We start from the raw sequence: 19,890 nt of genomic DNA, 5'->3' as shown, positions 1-19,890 counted from the left end.
CAAAGTCCATGGAGACAGTTGGGCTACAGAATTGGAGCCACTAATGCAATCATTAATGGTTAGAGCCAAGGGGTTAGTACACATGATAGCAAGGCAATACTGTATATTTTGGCCCTGAGGCAATTAACATTTGCATTTTACCTCCTCTGGGAGAGTGACCAATAAATTTTACCAGTAGTCCTTTCCCAAATTGCTGTGTAAGATCTGAGAAGTTCCAGAGAGAGTGAAGATTAGGTACTGGGTGAACAGTTAGATCTATCTAATTTTTTAGAAATTTTCAAATACAGAGGAGAGCAGGCAATCCTGAGGGACTCATTAAATAAATGGATTCCAGTGTCCAGAATATCATATATTAATTGGGATCTTTCTGGTTGCAAATGATAGAAATCCAAGTGAAACTGGTTTAAGCAAAACAAACAAAACAAAAAAAAACAAAACAAAAAACAAACAAACAAAAAACTGTATAGCTTCCATAACTGAAAAATCTGGGAATATATCAGGTTTCAAACACAGCAGGAACCAAAGCCTCAAATAATGACATTGTGACTCAGTCTCTCTTTATCTCTGGGCTCCGGTGATCTCTGTCTGCATTCCCAGGCAAGCTCTTTCCCTGTGATGGCTGCCAGCGGCTCTGAGCTTACAGCCCCCATTATGACAATGCCATGTGGAGAGGGCTTCATTTTCCTTCTAATTCCAATAAAGCTCTAAAATCGACCTTGTTATTCTGACTTGTATGACCTCCCCAGCCCTGAATCTATGACTTAATCCAAGGGAATGGAAAATGCGTATTGGCCAGTCCCACCTTGGACTCACACTCGAGAAAACCCTGCATATCACAGACACACACATACACCCCACATAGTTGCTCAAGAACACTTTGTCACATGGGGACAATTCTCAACACTGGCACCATACGACCCATAAACCTAAACACCCATTCCTATGGCTAACGCCAGGCAGGCACAAGGAAATACTCTCACATATCTTGACCTGTGTCCTCAAAACCAAAGGAAAACCTCATTAAGAACAGTTTTGTAGGTCATGCTGCCCCTGACATTGGAGATGGTTAATACAGTGGAGTAAGCAGATTTCAGTGGCAGAGTTACTTAGGTCATAGAACAAGTACTTATGCAATTCTGTGTTTTATTATTTTGTTAATCATCATGTTCTTCTTCTTAGATAACATGGATTCGCAATATTTTTTCCCGCTAGTGCTAATTACCCACTTTCTTATTTCTCTTTGTCTTTCATTTTATGGTTCCATAGATAACTCACAAACGAGCTTTACAATCACAAGCAGGTAGCTGAACAACATTTTATAATATGAAATGATTCATACCTCTCTCTCTATATATATATATATATATATGTATATATATATATATAGCTATATATATATCTGGATATAGATATAAATATAAATGCAAGATGCATAGAGTATGACATTAAATTTTTACATAGGCAGCTGAATGGTCGCCAAATCCTAGAATTGTGGATATTATTTATTGTAAGAAATGCTAAGAAGAGGGGCACCTGGATGGCTCAGTGAGCATCTGCCTTCTACTCAAGGTGTGATCCCAGGGCACTGCGATGGAGTCCCACATTGGGCCTCCTGCAGGGAGCCTGCTTCTCCCTCTGCCTAGGTCTCTGTCTTTCTCTGCGTCTCTCATGAGTAAATAAATAAAATCTTAAAAAAACGAAATGTTAATAAGATGTATGGAAATCCTCCCCAAGTTAAAAACTCAGCTTTGTTTAAATACTTTTTACTTAAAATTAGAATTTATGTTTGGTCTTTTAATTTTTTAAGGACATTATTAAAAATTTATTTGAAAGAGAGAGAGAACGTGAGCGGGGGTGGGGGGATAGAGGAAAAAAAGAGAAGCAGACTCCCCACTGAGCAGGGAGCCCAAAGAGGGGTTCCATCCCAGGATGGAGCAGTTCCTGGGATCATAACCTGAGCCAAAGGCTGATGCTTAACCACTAAGCCACCAGACATCCCTGGTCTTTTAATTTTAAGATAATTTTGACTATTTTAGAAGAAAAAGTAGCATTTTTGAAAAGATATCTGAAAATAATTTTATTTTGTTATATATATATATATATTATTTATTTATTTATTTGAGAGATAGAGAAAGCACAGAGGGAGAAGGAGAAGCAGACTCTCTGCTGAGCAAAGAGCCTGATGCGGGGCTGGATCTCAGCACCCTGAGATCATGACCTGACCTGAAGACAGGTGCTTAACCAACTGAGCCATGCAGGCACCCTTTGTTATATATTTTATTTATAGTTTCTGGATAGACATTTAAGTTTTATGAATTTTTACCAAAATTATATTTTATTTTTAATTCCTTTAGAACAGGAATTGACAAGCTATACAGACTACTGCCTGTGTGTTTATAAATAAACACTGCCTGTGTTTATAAATAAAGTTTTATTGGCACACATCCATGCTCATTAATTTATGTATTCCCTAGAGTTGCTTTCACAGTACTATAGCAGAGTACAGTTGTTGAGACAGAGACTACACATAAGGGCTAAAATACTATCTTGTCTTGCCCTTTAAGAAAAAGTTTGTTGATCCTTGCTGTAGATTATTGTCAATGGAACACAAATTATATGAAAACATTAATTATGCTAAGATAATTAGTGACTGTGCTAGGATGAAAACAGGACAAATATATTTTGTGGAACAAACATGTAATAATTTAGGAAATATGTAATTTACTGGTATCTGGACATTGCCAGTCCTTCAATATCACACCGAGACATGCGTAAATGTAATTAAATTTGGTTGCATTTGATTTTTTTGCTGACTCTCAGTCTTTTAAAAACCACCGTTTGAAAAAAAAAAAAAAACACCGTTTGAGGGCACCTAGGTGGCTCAGTCAGTTGAGTGTGGGACTCTTGGTTTTAACTCAGGGCAGTGATCTCAGGGTCATGAGATCAGGCCCCCTCATTGGGCTCCATGCTCAGTTCGGAATCAACTTAAGACTCTCTCTTCTTCTCCCTCTGTCCCCCCTCCCCACCCTAAAATAAATAAAAATAAATCTTAAAACAACAGCAACAACAACCATTTTACACAAAATGAAAAATTTTGATATTCTGGGGGCCCCTGGGTGGCTCAGTTGGTTAAGCCTCTGCCTTCAGCTCAAGTCCTAATCCCAGGGTCCTGGGATGGGGTCCCTTGTTGGGCTCCCTGCTCCACAGGGAGTTTGCTTCTTTCTCTCCTTCTCCCTCTCCCAAATAAAATCTTAAAAAAAAAAAAAAGTAAAAATCTTTTAAAAAATTTGGCATTCTGAAAAGAAGATAATCGAGCAAATTTTATGTCACAATTTGCTCAACTCATAACTTTGTACTACTTAGATATATGGGATGGAGTGCTTCAATTTTAACTCTTGTTCCTGGGTCTGGGAAAGTTAGAAACAGGACTAGAGGGAAGTTATGGGCTTCCTAAAGAACCAAAATGTTAGAAATAGAAGGTGGGGGTGTGGAGAAAAATCAGCCAGATTACAAACAACAGATGTCAATGAGAGCTGACAGTTTGCCAACAGGAGCAATTCTATCCAATGCTACTGTTCTCTGATTCCAGAACAGGGATTCATGGGGGCAGGGAGGAAAGTATTAGGATAATATTAGAAAGAGTAGGTATTTATTAAATATTATATATTTACATTAGGTTTGATAAGATATTAGAAAAAGCAAGCTATCTCATGATATTCCTTCCTGGTCGGTGAAGTGTTTGATCAGAAGCTCCATGGCCATGTCAGGGATCCTGTCGAAAGGCTCCTGCTTTAAAGATTTTATTTATTCATTCATGAGAGACACACAGAGAGAGAGGCAGAGACACAGGCAGGGGGAAAGCAGGCTCCGTGCAGGGGCCTAATGCGGGACTCGATCCAAGGATCCCGGGATCAGGACCTGAACCGAAGGCAGATGCTCAACCACGGAGCCACCCAGGTGCCCAGCTCCTGCTTTAAAGGGGAGACTGGACTAGGTCCAGTTGTTATGTCCCAAGCTGTTATGTCCCAAGCTCTGCAATAGTATGATTCCAATAACCAGCCGAAAATGCTGGGGACAAACAGACTAGTTCCCACTGCTGCAAATGCACACAGTGCAGAAATATCTTAGCAGGCAGTCTAGCTCTGCTATTAAGAAAGCTCTAGGTCTATTTTTATATCAGAGACACAGAAACTCAGAAGCCATCACAGCAGGAGGTAATCTGGGAAGTTACCCGAGGACAGTCTATGGCCTTGACAGTCCAACTTCAGAAGGAAGAATTAAGCAATCTTTGCAACATAGATCCCCCGGATATAATTCTATTTCATCTAATCAGTCTACCAAAGGCAAAAGGTGAAATGCTAACAAATTAAATTAAAATGCAGGAGACGTCGCTCTAAAAAGCAGAGTTCAAAACCAATTTTTCTCTGATTTCCTCTTTGAACCTGGAAGTTAAGAGGTCTGTGGAGAGAAAAGATTGCATCCTTTTTGATCAAAGTTATCAAATCAATTTATTCTGTTTCTAAAGGAATTAATGGGAAGGGACAATGGTGTTTTATCTCACGGTTCAGAGAAAGAACAGGGCTTCATTTTCATTCCTCATGAAATCTCTGGAGCCAGACTGAGGCAAGTGACAGTGACCAGCACAGTCTGTAGGATTAGAATGATCTGCTTCCCTCCTTTCCTGCCACTGCCTCCTTTCCATAAAATTGCACCTTTGCCTTCTATCAGCCTGCCTAAAGCTGGAGAACATTCTTGAAATATATGTAGTACCTCTAAGCCAGTCATACTGCAACTACCCGCTAACTAAATATTTTAGTTATTTATGTACTTCTTCAATTTGAGAGAGAGAACATGCACAAGTGGTAGGAGGGGGTGGTGGGCAGAGAGAGAAGGAGAGAGAGAATCTTATGTAGACTCCATGCTCAACGTGGAACCTGATGCCAGGCTCGATCTCACAACCCTGAGATAGTCACCTGAGTTGAAATCAAGAGTCGGACACTTAACCGACTGAGCCACCCAGGCACCCCAACTAACTAAAGATGTTTAAAACCAGAAGGAGCCTTAGAGAGCATCTTGAAAACTTCTTCAGTGCCCAGATTTACAAGTTATATAAATGGGCCCCAATCTACTTGATAACAGAAAAAAGTCTATAACAACCCAGATCTCTCAACTTTCATTTAATGCTCTTTCAGGACACCTGGGTGGCTCAGTCAGTTAAGTGTCTGCCTTCGGCTCAGGTCATGATCCGGGGGTCCTGGGATCAAGTCCCACGCTGGGCTCCCTGCTCTTCTGTCCCTCTCCCTGCTTGTGTTCACGGTCTCTCTAAAGTAAATAAATAAAATCTTTAAAAAATAAACATTCTTTCAGCTGTGCCACTCAATATAATACTATGATACTATGAAGGGCTGGAGAAATATTCTTGGTAATCCATACATAAAGTCCACTTGGGACTCCATTGTCTCTTGAATACTGGCTTGGTGCCCAAACCATCCACAGAGTTCTTCTGGGAAATGCTGGCTTTGTGTTCTGACTCTGACACATCTTGGTTGTTGATCAAGGGCTGGTCTCTCACTCTTTTAGACCACAATTTAATCATCCCCAACATAGAGATAATCACAAAAGCACCTTGTAGGATTGATTAAAGATTTTATTGTTTTAGATAAATATGTAAAATGCTTCACAAACTGTGAGGAAGCACACAAATATCAGGTTTAATTATTGTTGTGGCGGCCATAAGGCACAGTGTTTCTCCAAGATATTTATTTCCTGGGTAAATTTTCCACATACCATAATCTGTGCTCTTTCTTTTAATTCCATCAACATATCAGGCACCATTTTATGTCATGGAGCTTCAAAAATGAATGAGATGAGATGCAGGCCATCCAGAATTCCATGGACTAGTAGCAGGTATATAAATAGTCATGATAGATATGAAGCGCTATGGGAGCAGAGGGTGAACTGATGCCAAGACGCTTAGGAAGGTTGCATGGTGCAAGTGATAGTTTTGAATCAAAAGTAAAAGTTATTCAGACAGGAGAAGGAAGAGAAAAGAGTGGAAATTGGGGGCATTCCAGGCAGCTGCAATGAATTTGCATGTTTACACAAAGGCAAGTAGACCAGAAATGGCTGATAGGTAAGCTAGAACAACAACAGCAGTAACAACTAGAGCTATTTTTTTAGAAATACTTCTAACCCTATGGTCTTTACCCACACTTATAAGCAGCACAATGACCCTTCAAGGTAGGTAGCATTACCTAAAGATTACAGGTAAGAAAACAAAGGCTCAGAGACAGTAAGTAACTTGCCTAAGATCACATAGCTGGTAAACAGGGAAGTCAGGTTGTGAGCTTAGGTCCTGGTGCTTCTATTTATTGTACCACATTACTTCTCATACACTGGGGGATTTTAAGAGATGACTGGAAATGCAGGCAAGTGACAGAGTTTGCAGAACATGGAACACCAAAGGCAGGGAGCTTGGATTTTAGTCTACAAATTTTGGGAGTCCCCGAAAGATTGTTAAACAGGTTTTTTTTATTTTAAAAAAAAAGATTTTATTTATTTATTCATGAGAGACACAGGCAGAGGGAGAAGCAGGCACCATGCAGGGAGCCTGATGTGGGACTTGATCCCGGGTCTCCAGGATCACACCCTGGGCCAAAGGCAGGCACTAAACTGCTGAGCCACCCAGGGATCCCTGTTAAATAGGTTTTTAAAAAAAATCAGTCTGGGGCGCCTGGGTGGCTCAGTTGGTTGAGGGTCCAACCCTTGATTTCAGCTCAGGTCATGATCTCAGCATTGTGGGATTGAGCCCCACACTGGGTTCTGTGCTGGGCTTGGAGTCTGCTTAAGATTCTCTCTCACTCCCTCTCCCTCCCTACCCCTGCCCCTGAGCTTGCACACTCTCGAGTTCTCTCTAAAAAAAAGAAAGAGAGGGAGAAATTGGTCTGATGGCCAGTGTATAGGATGGACGGACAAGAGAACAGAAACAAGACGATCAGCTTAAAAAGTATTACAAAAATCCTGGTAAGAGAAAAGAAAGACCAGCTGAATCTATGTGTTCATCCCCTCACACAGGCATATGTGGGCACAGATCACTGTTTTATTAAGTCAAGACATTCCCTATCTCACATAACAGAAAGTCCAGAGCTTGGGTAGGCTCCAGGTTCATCGAAACCCTTGGCCTCTGTCCTCCTCTCTGTTCCTGTCTATAGTTATCCTAATATGGGTTCCCCTGGGTAGACCCAAAATGGCTACCAATGGCAGTGAGAGGTCGTCATGCTTCCTATTCACATCCTACGAGAGAAAGGGAGTCTCTTCTCACAAATCTTCAGTCTGACTGGGTCAACATAGATAACAAGAGTGAATAATTACCACCAGTGGAACCATTCATCACTTGACTGAAGAGGAATCAGGATTTTCCTCTGGATCTGGACAGGATAAGTTCCCCTGGGCCTTGTATGACAGAGGTAGCTACTAGAACCAAATTCTCGCTTGTTTTAGGAAAGGGGAAGTGGGGAGTCCACAAAAAGTGGACTTCTTATCTACAAGAAGTAGTAGCCACTATAGCCATCCAGCTTCGGGCATGGATACCTGATGCGGATGACTTTCCATATATATCCATCCCCAAACTGATCTGCCTGAAGACATGCTCATGGTCAAGGCCTTAGACTAGCCCTTCCCAAACCCCCTGTCTCAAATGCTCTTCTTCCACTTTATGAGAAAGCCATACTCCCACCTATTCCAAATATTCCCATAGTGCCTGGCCTCAGGAAAAATGTTCTGGGGGAGGGGGCGGGCAAAAAAAAAAAGAGGTTAAATTAAAATATTGAAGTTAATTATAAGGATGAGGTAACAAGTACTTTCTCGTGGCTGGTGGTTTCCAGGGTTTGTTTGTTTGTTTTTTAAGATTTTATTTATTTATTTGACAGAGGGAGAGCACAAGCAGGGGGAGTGGGAGGCAGAGGGAGAAGGGGAAGCAGGCTCCCCACTGAATAGGGAGCCCTACAGTGGCAGGACTCGATCCCAGGACCCCAGGATCATGACCTAAGCTGAAGGCAGACGCTTAACCAACTGAGCCATCCAGGTACCCCTCCAGTTTTTTGAAATTTAAGGGAGACTTACTAGGGTTGTCACCTGTTAGATCACTAAATATACTTTTTAAATAAGTTGCAGTGCTATTTTGATATGTAAATTAGGAAAAGTGAGATAAGAATGGAATTGGCACTAAACCCTGTTTTATTCTAGTGATATATTATATTGAACCATAGATTCATGAACTGGGGAAAACAATAAAAGTCCCATCTGTCTCATTAGGTGACGTGTTTCCAGTAAAATATATTTTTATATTTAATTTAAAAGGTCAATATACTTATATTTTTGTTGATTATGTATTAATAGCAATTCTCATAACTCTTTCCGAACACTTAGATATTTATGGCATCAAACATTTTTTTCAACTTCAATTTATATTTTTGTTTCAGAGAAGCATGAAGGGTGAGCAGTAGAAGACTCCCAAGCATTAAAGTGGGGGGAGTTAAATGGGAATCACAAGGTCAAGGAGAAAATATATAAAAATTTTCACCATTAAAGTGTTGAGGGGTCAGGGAGGGGGAATTGGAGAAAGGTGGTCAAAAGGCACGCATTTCCAGTATAAGATACATAAGTACTAGGACAGCATGACTACAGCTAACACACCTCTAGAATCTATAGGAGAGTTTTGAGAGTAAATCCTTTCCACAGAAAATCTTTTAAGTTACTAAGTTTATGGTAGAGGTGGTGGGAGGTGGGACACGCTGGGGTGGGGAGTTCACTCTTTACTGATGAATTTTAAAACATAAGAGCAGGAATTAAAATGGGAAGGGAAGGTGGGGTCACTCAAAAGGTCCATTATGTAAACCATGCAGGATAAAGTAAAAAGAGAATAAATTGAGTTCTCATTACAAGGAGAAACATTTTTCTCCTTCTTTTTTTTTCCTTTGTTTTTATTATATTGATGTGAGAAGATGGATGTTAGCTGCACCTGTTGTGGTAGCTATTTTACAACAGAGATAAATCAAACCATCATGCTATATGCCCTCAACGTTTACAGTGAGGTATGTCAATTATTTCTCAACAAAACTGTAAAAAGTTCACTCATGTATTATTGCGTGAATGATTCTGAGTATCAAATTGGCAATGAGATTCTATTGGATAAGTTTTTTAAATGCTGTAATTGTTTAATTTTTAAATGTTGATCTTTACCTTATGTTAAAAAACTATTATCTCTTGGGCACCTGGGTGGCTCAGCGGTTGAGCGTCTGCCTTTGGCTCAGGTCATGATCCCAGGGTCCTGGGATCGAGTCCCACATCAGGCTCCCTGCTCAGTGGGGGGTCTGCTTCTCCCTCTACCCCTCCCCCCTGCTTGTGATCTCTCTCTCTCTCAAATAAATAAATAAAATCTTTAAAAAAAAAACAAAATATGAGGTTTCAGGAAGGTGGTGGAATGGAATGCTGCAGAGAGCAATAGAATTGAGAACAAAGGAAAAACTCACTGGATGTTTGGGAATGAAATTTCAGTCCAGCTATGGAGGGTGCAGAAACAAGCGGATGGAGGAAATATGGGGGATACTGGTGTACTCAGTCAGAGAAGCTTCTTGATGACTTTTCTATCCCAAAGACTCCTTTTGGTGCACTTGTTATGGTTGGCATGTGAATGGCAGTGGGGAGATACTGCACATTTAGTAAATTAAGCTCCCAAGAATTCAATGTCTTGGAAAATGAGACGTGCTTTGCAAGACACATATTACACTTATGGACTCAGTAACAGTGTGAATTTCCCCATAATAATAGTACTTATCTCACCACTTAAGGCAAAGAGGATATTTTTTAGCTCAGAGACACTTTCTAATCATTAGTTAAGCAAGCCTCTTTTCTTATGTGCACCTTCCTAAATGATCAGATTAAGCTTTTATTCTTCCCCCTAGAGAGCTAATCAAATATGTGGTAAGGCCACTTAGAACCACATTGTAAATTTATTTTCTTTCTTACTTCTCCCTCCTTAGCTATAAAAATTTGGTTCCCATCCAGAACAAAACAAAACAAAAAGAACAACACAACAACAAAACCCCACCACATGTCACTAGCAAGAGCAAGGGTTCTGTTTCCATTATGAAGCCCATAACCTGACCATCAGAGCATCTAGCACATGTGGGGTGAGCCTGGTACCCTGTATTTTGGTGGCAGGTGGTAGGAGGAGGTGAAGTCTGCCTGCCAGGTGCTCACAGTTTGAGTGTTGGTGGGGGTCCCAGAAAAAAGGCATGTTCTTATGAAATGGTAATAATGATCAGAATGTGGTTCTTCCCATATGGATGTTGAGGACTTGGCATTGAGTTGAGGAGCATAGACTCTCAGGCTCGAAGGGCTTCAAAGTATAGCTCATCTAACTCCCTGTCCAATATTTGTCCCTCCTCCCTCATTTCTGCTAAGGGACATTTCTGCTAGTGAATTCACTAGCTCTTGAGGACAGCTCTGACTCAGTAAGTTCTTCCTAATAATGAGTCAAAATAAGGACGATACTCCTGCACTGTCATTGGACCCAGTCCTACCAAGTCCACTCAGGCATCCCTCAGCTTTACTTCATATTTCACTCTAACAGACACCCATCCCTTGGGTCAACCTGGTTTTCTTAATGTATCTCAAACATATCATGTCTGTTAACCTCCAACTCTGTGCGTGTTCTCATGTTGTTCCCTGAAATCCCCTTCCCTTTGCCCATTTAAATTCCCTCTCTCTTTTAAGACCCAGCTCAAATAGTACTTCCCGATGTGGCCCTCCTATGTTACTTCAGCTTGAATTATCTACTTTCCTGAGTGTTTTTATCCCTAACAAGCTGATAGGAGGTGTAAGGTGGGTCCTGGTCTGAGTACTAAGCATCTTGGTCATTCGTCTCGTAGTATTCACTAGAACCTATACGCGTAAGTATTGTACTCAGGGCAAAACAGGAACCACATGTCAAAATTCACTCTATGGGCGCCTCTGTGGCTTAGTGGGTTGAGTGTCTGCCTTTGGCTCAGGTCCTGATCTGAAGGACCCCGCTTAGCAAGAAGTCTGCTTCTTCCCCTCCTTCTGCCCCTCTTCTCTGCTCATGCTCTCTCTCTTTCTCTCAAATAAATAAATAAACACATACATACATACTTTTTTTTTAATTTTTTTTTTATGATAGGCACACAGTGAGAGAGAGAGAGAGGCAGAGACACAGGCAGAGGGAGAAGCAGGCTCCATGCACCGGGAACCCGACGTGGGATTCGATCCCGGGTCTCCAGGATCGCGCCCTGGGCCAAAGGCAGGCGCCAAACCGCTGCGCCACCCAGGGATCCCACATACTTTTTTTTTTAAATAAAATAAAATGGGGCACTTGAGTGGCCCGGTGATTGAGTGTCTGCCTTTGGCTCACGTAGTGGTCCTGGGGTCCTGGGATTGAGCCCTGCATCAGGCTCCCTGCATGGAGTCTCCTTCTCCCTCTCCTAATGTCTCTGCCTCTCTCCCTATGTCTCTCACGAATAAATAAATAAAATCTTTAAAAATAATAATGAAATAAAATTCACTTTGCTTTGTCCACTGGTTGTTAAGGACTGAATGACTGTGACCCTCCCCCCAAATTCATATGTCAAAATCCTAACCCCTAATATGATGATATCAGGAGGTGGGGTCTTTAGGGAGGGCATTAGGTGATGAGGGTGGAGTCCCTATGACTTACTTATTGTAAGTCCCTAGTGCCTTACAAAAGCAACCCCAGAGAGCTCTTTCACCCTCTTTCTACCACATAAGGATACAATGAGAAGGCAGCCTATTGCTTGGTTTTCATCCAAACCGAATCGTGCTGGCACGCTGAACTTGGACTCTTAGCCTCCAGAACTATGAGAAGTCAATGTTTCTCGTTTAAGCTGCTTGGTTCATGGTACTTTATTATGGCAGTCTGAGCAGACTAAAACACTGGTGTCCTGCTGATGTAGGAGTTAGGGGCGGACAGGGCTAGGCAGGGAAAGATAAGGGAAAGGCCCCAGAGTCAGGCTCCTACCCATCCCAAGAAAACAGAGATAGGACAGTAAAAACAGAAAAAATAAACCTGGCTCCCTAGCTCCAAAATGTCCAGGGGGGTATCCCCCTTTAATGGCTACTAAGTTATCACAGAAATATGTCCTTAAGGTGTTAACAATAGTCCCTGCTCAAACCAAGATGGCACAAGAATCTCAAGGCCATGGGCTACTTGACTAGGCTCACAGAAATCCCAGATGTAGAGAAATATTATGGAGGAGATATTAACCTGAGAGAAGGGAACCTCCTAGTTGGGCTCATGATATTTACAAGAACATCTATTGTTATTATGATAGTTACAAGTCCACCCTGTTTGTTCTAAATATAGACATGATATTTACAAACCCACCCTGATAATTGACAAGAAATTTACCAAGTTCTCTGGTGAGTTCCCCTATAAAAGACAGACCATAAAAGCCCTCAGGGGCACCCTGTGGGGACCCCTCACTGCTGAGACCTTTCTCTGTATCTCTGCCTGATAGACCTCTATGGCATTGCTCACTGTTATCCATGAGATTCATTCTTCGACTCCGAGAGACAAGAACGAAGCTGTCCCATATCCCTGCCAGCACGTAGAGCACTGTCTGGCACATGGTAGGCACTGAGTAAACATTTGTCCAATGAATGAATGAATGAATGAATGAATAGTGCTTAAATGCTTGGTAGTTGATCGAGTGCCCTGGATTGGACAGATGATTAACCAGAGCCGAGACTAAATGACAGAGGACAGGAATATCATTCTTAAAAATCGAACAGCCCTCCACATCCTTGGGTCTGCTCCAGATTTGCGGAAGGAGAGGGAAGAGGTGGAGGAAGAGGTGGGCTGTCAGCAGAGAAAGTCACCAAGTTCTCAGGGGAGTAAGATCAGGTGGGGAGCTCTGACTCATCTCGGGAAATCATCATCAACGTTTCAACACTCCCTAAAAACTGCGGCCCCCGGATAAGCTTTGAGGCAATCTTGGCTCCTCTCTTGTCTCTCCCCCGTCGATCTGAAGGAGCTCGTTTTGCAGACTGGGCTGTGGTTATTTGGTGTTCAGGATATGACAGGACACGTCCTATGGTATCAGGCACCTTCATCTTCATGTTTCTTCAGAGCCCAGGAAATTATTGGAGGCAGGAAAAATGGAAGGGGAAAAAAAGAAGATTCAAGGAGTGATACAAACTTTGAGGTACCACCTGAATTCTTCTCTTCACCCACCTCACGGGCTCCCCAGATGCCTGGGTTTTGACACATAATATACTTTACATATAAGGCATAATAATAATAAGCCCCTCAAAACCTGATGGCTTGACACAAGCGCAACCATTTCTTGGCTCATAATTCTGCAATTTGGGCAAGTTTCAGCAGGGACAACTCGTGTCTGCTGCTCAGGGTGTTACCTGGGGCAGCTTGACTGGGACCAGAGAGGCTGGCCTGGCTGGCGACTGGCTGAGCCTCTCTCCAGCGGAGTGCTTGGAATTCTTTCTATGGTGGCTGGCTTCAAGGAGAGAAGTGAAGCCTCAGAACCCTTAAGGTGTAGGTGCAGAAGTCACATGATGTCGCTTCTGCCACTATCTATTGATTAAAGCTAGTCACCAGCTGAGGCTAGAGGGCAGAAGAGGGGAAAACCTTGGCCTCCTGTTGGGAGGGTGTCAAAGTCACATTCCAAAGGACATGTTGGATGGGAGGGATTTTTCCAATCATCTTTGGACACAGTTTACCACAGTTATATTTATATCCATCTGTTTTGCCAATAGATTACTTCCCTCAGGTCAAATCCCTGTTTGTACTCATTTTATGGCTCTCATGGTGCCCACTCCCCAGGGATGTCCATCAGTTCAGGCACTATGGTTCCCTCAAAATCATCTCTTCCTGGGAGCACTCTCTGATCCTCCAAATGCAAATGGATTTTGCATCCCCTGAATAAAAGTTTCATTCTGGTTTTTTCTCTCACTTTCTGAAAATTATAGGTCATACAACACTGGAGCTGCTAGGAAATGAAATCATCTGGTCCTCTACCCTTCATTTATAAGTATGGAGAAATTCAGACCAGTTGCATAAAGCAACTTGCCTGAGGATTCATAGCTGGAGTTGGACCCTCAAGACTTCCTCAATCTTGCAATCATGCTGTGTTTTGTACCCCAACCAGCTTACCACATGAGCACTAAGCCCCAGTTCCGATATGAAGAAAGGATGATGGAGGAGTAAAGCACAAAGGCTACAGTGTCAAATTCTCAGAAGAAACCCTAAATCAGAGGACACCAACTGCAGAGAGTGGGTAGGCTTACAGACAGAATGCAGCTGGCATATGTGTTTTGCGTGGTTCACATGGTATTTGTTAAAAGAAAAACATCTGAAGAAGTTGCCAACATTTAAGAAAATGTTCATATCAAAATCCAGATCATCAGCTTCTTTGGGAAAACAACTGGTCCATCTAGCCCCCACCAGGCCTGCCTGTGAGCCTGACACCAGTTTGCTGGAGCCATATAGTGGCTGCCCTACTAAATGTGGCCAAGGTCTCCCAGGTCCCTGGTTTAGGGGAAGCTCAGCCTGCTTTCCTCTTTCATGTAAGCAGCATAGCTAATGAGGCAGGTGAGTGTGTGGCTCCTGCTATAGAGGAAGGCTTTGGGAAAAAAAAAAATCACACAAACATCTTCTTTTGCACGACAATTATCTGCCTGCATGTTCTATCTCCCTACAAATTATAAGCTCCCTAAGGGCATTTACCATGTCTTAGAAAACTCTGAAAGAAATAACGATATTCGTTTAGCACTGCACACCTCCCAAATAGCATTTATGTACGTGATTGCGTGTAGTACTCAGTAACTTGGTGACGTGGGTCTTACTATATCTGCTTACCTTCTTCTACATTTCTCTATCAGATGAGGAAACAGAGAGGTTGATCCCAAAGATCAGCCAACCTTTAAATGCTGAGCTGGGTGTGGAAGAGAGCTGGTATTAATTTTCCTTCGGGAAACTATCCCTTTTCCTCCTAGCCCTGTGGTTTGGCTGAGGCTTGAGCCCATGGGAATTCGACTCAGGTCTGTCCAATAGTAATTCTGATCCGCCACCCCCCCCCAACCTCCGTGATTGGGTTGTGTGACTATGTGACCTACGCTGGGCCAATCAGAGCTAATGAGGACCAGTCCTAGGACTTTTTCTGAAACTGTTCTTGCGTTAAGTTGATCACTTTCAGATTAGACCAGCCTCCCCTTTCTTCAGACTTCCATGGGCAAGTGATGAGTGTCCTAGGAGCTCCCCAGCTCTGCGAAAGACCACCCTGCCCCTCGCCTGCAAAACACCACAGACAGGAGCAAAATAGGCTGTGAGCTAGGTCTGCTCCTAAAAAAATCCTCTCACCTCAACCCTCCCCAACCTACCACCACCCTGCCTTGAGACCACCAAGACCTGCCCAATATACGCATTATCTGGAGACTGACGTAGTCTCCTCTAGGGCACAGGGCTCCCAGATCATCCCACACTTCTAGGATGCTAATCCTCACACGTCTCAATGGGCAATGAGGCACGTACACTGCCCTCATAGTCCTTTATCCCCTTTTCCTGCCATTTTTGTTTTCCAAAGAGTTTGTGTTCCGAACATACACAGTTGCTTATTTTTTGTGTCCCCCTGAACTTATTGAGATATAATTGACATGTTGCCTTGTGTAAGCTGAATGCTTACAAAGTGTTGATTTGATACACTTATATATTGTGAAAGGATCACCAGATCACCACCTGTAGCTTCAGCCAACACCTGTGTCGTCACGTCACATAATTACCATTTCCTTGTTGGGATGAGAACATTCAAGATTTACTTTCTTAGCAAAGTTCTGTACTTCTTTCACGTCTGTCTCTCCCTGTTAGAATGCAAGCCATGTGAGGGAAGGGACCTTTGCCATTTGACTCACTGCTTAGAACAATGTCTGGGACAAAGGAGGAGTTCAGTGCCTATTGTGTTGATGGGTGAATACTACCCAGCACGGAGAAGCCCTCCTGAGAGAGAATACCATGAAGAAAGCAGCTGCAAGGGGTGGGGGGAAGAAAAATATTCCTGCTTGCATTTTTTAAAGCCTGTATTTTAGTTTGTGAGGGCTGCCATAACACAATATTATGGCTTAAACAAAAAGTTATTTTCTCGCCATTCTGGAGGCTGGAAGTCCAAGATGAGAGTGCCAGCATGGGTGAGCTCTGGTGACAGCTCCCTTGCTGGCCTGCAGACAGCCATCTCGTCCCCTTGGATCCTCATACGGCCTTTCCTCTGAGTATGGGCATGTGGACAGCTCTCTCTTCCCCTTCTCATAAATCCACCAATCCTGCCAGATTAGGACTCCACCCCTATGACCTCATGTGGCCTTAACTACCTCCTAAATGCCTTATTTCCAGATACAGTTACATTGGGTATAAGGGCTTAGTCCTATGAATTTGGGGAAGGACACAATTCCTTCCCTAGCACCTTGACCCTGGATGTGCCTTAAACTTTTTCGGTTATTCATGAAGCAATAAATTCTTCTGTTTATGTCATATCTTAAGCCAGGTTGAGTTCAGTTTCTGGAGTTGCATTTAAAAGAAGCCTAACCATGGGGGGCCTGGCTAGCACAGTCAGCAGACCACGCAACTCTCTATCTCAGGGTTGTAAGTTCAAGTCCCATTTGGGGGTAGATTATTTAAAAATAAAATCTTTAGGGGATCCCTGGGTGGCTCAGCAGTTTAGCTCCTGCCTTCGGCCCAGGGTGTGATCCTGGAGTCCCAGGATCGAGTCCCACATCGGGCTCCCTGCATGGAGCCTGCTTCTCCCTCTGCCCGTGTCTCTGCTTCTCTCTCTGTGTCTCTCACGAATAAATAAATAAAATCTTTAAAAAAAAATCTTTAAAAATAAATAAATAAATAGGGGCTTCTGGGCAGCTCAGTCGGTTAAGCATCTGCCTTTGGCTCAGGTCATGACTCCAGGGTCCTGGGATGGAGCCCCACACTGGGCTCCCAGCTCAGCCGGGAGTCTGCTTCTCTCCCTTTTCTTCTGTCCCTCCTCCTGGCTCATGCTCTCTGTATCACACACTCTGTCTCAAATAAAGAAATAAAATCTTTTAAAAATTAATAAATAAAAATAAAATAAAAGATATCTAACCACTCCACAACAAAAAAACAAGCAGCCCAATTAACAGATGGGCAAAGGACTAAGACAGACATTTCTCTAAAAAGTTAGACAAATGGCCTACAAACACATGAGAAGATGCTTAGCATTACCAGTCGTTAGGGAAATGCAAGTCAAAACTGCAGTGAGATACTACTTCACAACCACCAGAATGGCTATTGTCAAAAACCAAATAGGAAACAAGTTATTATTGGAATAATGATGTAATGTCATTGAAGTTGTGGAGAAATTGGAACCCTTGTGCACGACTGGTAGGCATATAAAATGGTGCAGCTGCTGTGGAAAATGGTAGAATGATTCCAAAAACAAAAAAACAAAAAAACACAATTACCATATGATCCCATAGTTCTGCTTCTGGATACGTATCCAAAAGAAATGAAAGCAGAGCCTCGAGTAAATCCTTGTACACCCACGTTCATAGCAGCATTATTCACAATAGTCAAAATGTAGGAGCAACCCAAGCACCCATTAACAGATGGATAGGGGCACTGGGTGGCTCAGTCAGTTAAGCATCTGACACTTTTTTTTTTTTTTTAGCATCTGACTCTTGATTTCAGCTCAGGTCATGACCCCAGGGTTGTAAGATCAAGCCCTATGTTGGGCTCCATGCTGAGTCTGGAGCCTGCTTAAGATTCTTTCTCTCCCTCTTCCTTTGCCCTTCCCCCAGCCCCACCTCCTGCTTGCACACTCTCTCTAAAAACAAAAACAAAAACAAAAATGAGAACAGATGGATGGATAAATAAAATGTGCACAATCTACAAAATGGGGAAACTAGGAGGACATTATGCAGTGAAATCAGCCAATCACAAAATAACAAATACTATGTGTTTCTTCTTACATGAGACTCCTGGAGTAATAAAATTCATAAAGACAGAAGGTAGAATGGTGGTTGCCCAGGGGTGGGAGGGAGGGGGAAATGGGAGGTTGATACAGAGCTCGGAAAAATGAGAAAATTCTAGAGATGGACTGTGGTGATGGTTGCACAACAATATAGCTATGCCACTGAATTGCATACCTAAGGATAAGTTTAAAATGATAAATATCATATTATGTCTTTTTAAGGTTTTATTTATTTATTCATGAGAGATACACAGAGAGAGAGAGATAGGCAGAGACACAGGCAGAGGGAGAAGCAGGCTCCATGCAGGGAGCCTGACGTGGGACTCGATCCCAGGTCTCCAGGATCAGGCCCTGGGCTGAAGGCGGCGCTAAACTGCTGAGCCACCAGGGCTACCCGATAAATATCATATTATGCAAACTTTCCCATAAGAGAAAAAAAGCTAACCAATACACTGGATCTCAAACCTAAATCTTCAGGCTCTAAATCTTTTTTTTTTAAATACTTATTTATTCAAGACAGAAAGAGAGAGAGAGAACAAGCAGAGGGAGCAACAGAGGGAGAGGGAGAAACAGGCAACCTGCTGAGCAGGAAGCCTGATGCAGGGCTTGATCTTAAGACCCTGGAATCCTGACCTGAGTCAAAGGCAGATGTTTAACTGACTGAGCCACCCATATGCCCCTCCAAATCTTTTTTTTTTTAGATTTTATTTATTTATTCATGAGAGACATAGAGAGAGAGGCAGAGACACAGGCAGAGGGAAAAGCAGGCTCCATGCAGGCAGCCTGATGTGGGACTCGATCCCGGGACTCCAGGATCAGGGCCTGAGCCAAAGGCAGATGCTCAACTGCTGAGCCACCCTGGCATTCCTCCAAATCTGTTTTTAACCCTACATCCCTGGTCTCCTTTCATCATGTATGCTATCCAACTCCAATGCCCTATATATCATTTGTACGCAATACAAAACAGGTGAATAAGTGAATTAATATGTAAATTAATGAATGCATTAACATTTATTTGTTTAGAGAGAGAGCGCGCATGCGCGCGCACACACACGTACACACACAAGCAGGAGGTAGGGATGGAAAGAATCCTTAGCAGGCTCCACACTCAGCGTGGAGCAGGACACCGGGCTTGATCTCATGACCCTGAGACATGACCTGAGCCAAAATCAAGAGTCAGATGCTTAACAGACTGAGCCACCCAGGCACCCCACTAGCATTTATTTTGAACTGACGTGATATCACAATGACATGACATAATCATCTTGCAAAAAGCCAACATTTCAATTGGTGGTCCTTAACAGTTTGGAAAGTATCATGAAAGTTCAACACAACCTCTTACTTCAGGAAGCCTGGAGGCTCTGTCTCTACCCATTCACACTTACCCAGTTGGCACATGAGAGTTTGTTTTCTCTGTGAGTGTATATTTCAAGCATGGCCTTTGAGGAGAAACACCTTGAAAGCTGAGAGGCTTTCCTTTGTATCACTGATACTTGCTCATTCAGAGAGCCTAGATGCCCAGCCCCTACCCCAGAGCCTCATGGTGGAAGAAGCTGCTGGGCAAGAGTAGACATGACTTTGAGACAGGCCCCAAGCTTTCATTCATTCCTTCACCAAGCCCTGGTGAGTTTTACATTCTAGATGTCTTCAACCTTCTCCACCCTCATTGCCACCACCCTGAGTACAGCCATTGCCATCTGTCCTCTGACTACTTGCAGGAACCTACTGACTGGTATCCTTATTTCCGTCTTGCATCAACCCCACATCTAGATCCATCCCTCACAGAGCAGTTGGAGTACTTTCCAGACCATCAATCTGATTACACTCTACCCTGGTTTAAACCTTAAGT

Source organism: Nyctereutes procyonoides, unplaced genomic scaffold (genome assembly GCF_905146905.1).
Source record: "Nyctereutes procyonoides isolate TBG_1078 unplaced genomic scaffold, NYPRO_anot_genome, whole genome shotgun sequence".
Taxonomy (NCBI): Eukaryota; Metazoa; Chordata; class Mammalia; order Carnivora; family Canidae; genus Nyctereutes; species Nyctereutes procyonoides.
The sequence above is the reverse complement of the archived record's forward strand: the minus strand, read 5'-3'. Positions refer to the sequence as shown.